Source organism: Echinops telfairi, unplaced genomic scaffold (genome assembly GCF_000313985.2).
Source record: "Echinops telfairi isolate 266 unplaced genomic scaffold, ASM31398v2 ScPeMD7_7458;HRSCAF=8496, whole genome shotgun sequence".
NCBI lineage: Eukaryota > Metazoa > Chordata > Mammalia > Afrosoricida > Tenrecidae > Echinops > Echinops telfairi.
In genome coordinates, this window is record NW_022111358.1 from 757,492 (window position 1) to 759,039 (window position 1,548).

The window sequence follows — 1,548 nt, forward strand, 5'->3', positions numbered from 1 at the left end:
TTGTTTTCTCCTCCAGATTGTTCATCCAGCCTGTCCTATCCAGACAGACCTGCGGAGACAACATGCACAAAAACAAGACAGAGCAAAACCTTGCTTTTCAAAAAAAATTACAACCAAATTAAAACACCTATGGGTGTGTTGCCTGCCACCTCTCCCCACCCTCCAGAACTCACTGTTGAATTTGAGTATTGAGGGAAAGGTTAAACTGATTCATGGAACATCCTATAAGGGCCTTCCAGGTATTGTCACCTGGGGGTGGGGGAGCGCTGCCCTGAGAAGGGTTCCTGATGTGTCTCGTTTCTAAACCAGTGGTTCTCAACCTTCCTAATGCCACAAGCCCATTAATACAGTCCATGTTGTGATGACACCCCCACAACATTTTCGCTATTTCTTAACTCATTTTGCTACTATTATGAATCCGGAGACCCCATGTGAAAGGGTCGTTCGATTTCCCAAAGGGGTCTCTACCCACAGGTTGAGAACCACTGCTCTAAACCAGAGAAGGCAAACCTAACTAACTGGGACAGCTGCAAAACCGGAAACCTCCGACGGAAGTAACATACAACCTTTAAGCTAGTCGGAGGAGCCAAGGTGGCCTAGTGGGCTATGCACTGAGCTGCTAGCCAGGAGGTTTGCAGTTCGAACGCACCAGCTGACCCATGGGAGCAAGGTGAGGAAGAGCACGCCCACAGACTTGAAAGTCTCAGGCGCTCCAATGGGCAGTTGTACCCTGTTGCTATTGGTTAGAATTGACCCAATGGCAGCATTTGGTTTTAAGCAGGTTAATCACTAATGGGGGGGAAAAAGAAACAACAGCTGCAGCCCATTCAGGGTAGGATTACTGTGATGTCACTGCATGAGGAACCCTTCTAGGTAGGGGAGGATGGTGACATCCATTCCTAGCCTGCCTCCTGAAGGTGCCCCACCCGACGGGGGCCTGCACACAATGGAGCTGACAGTGGGGGAAAAGGCACATTAGGGAAGTCGTTGGCCCCATGACTAGGGCTCAGCTGCCTGGTGAAAGAGGACCCTGTAAGGAATGCCAAGGAGGTCAGACAAGAACCTCTTAGTCCTTCCGCCACCAGTGCTCTGGGCCCTAGCTTCCACCTTAAGAGCCGCTTCTCCCAGGAGGAAACAGAAAATCACTGGGCTACGAGCTCGAGCTCGCATGAGTACCCCAATCTGAGCAGCACGCGGCGTGTTGGCAGTAGTCTGGGGATACATGTGAGGACAGTAATATGTGCAAAGCATAGAGCTTCATGGAGATAATTTTTTCTTTGGTTTATCTCAGCCAGTGGAAAATATTAAGGATCTTCATGAATACAAGGCCTGACAAAGGATCACTCATTTCATATAACTAACCAAGGGGGTGGAGAGAACCCTTGGTTCCAAGAGAAGCCCGGGCTTCCAGAGGGTGGCCACTATGAGCCATTCCTGGTTTGAGCTCTTTGGCTTCAGCTATAGATGGTCAGAGTAGCTGGTGATGGTGGCTTTGAACAGTCGTTAGCTACTACTGTCCACCCTCAGCCTGCTGTGCCAACCCACAAC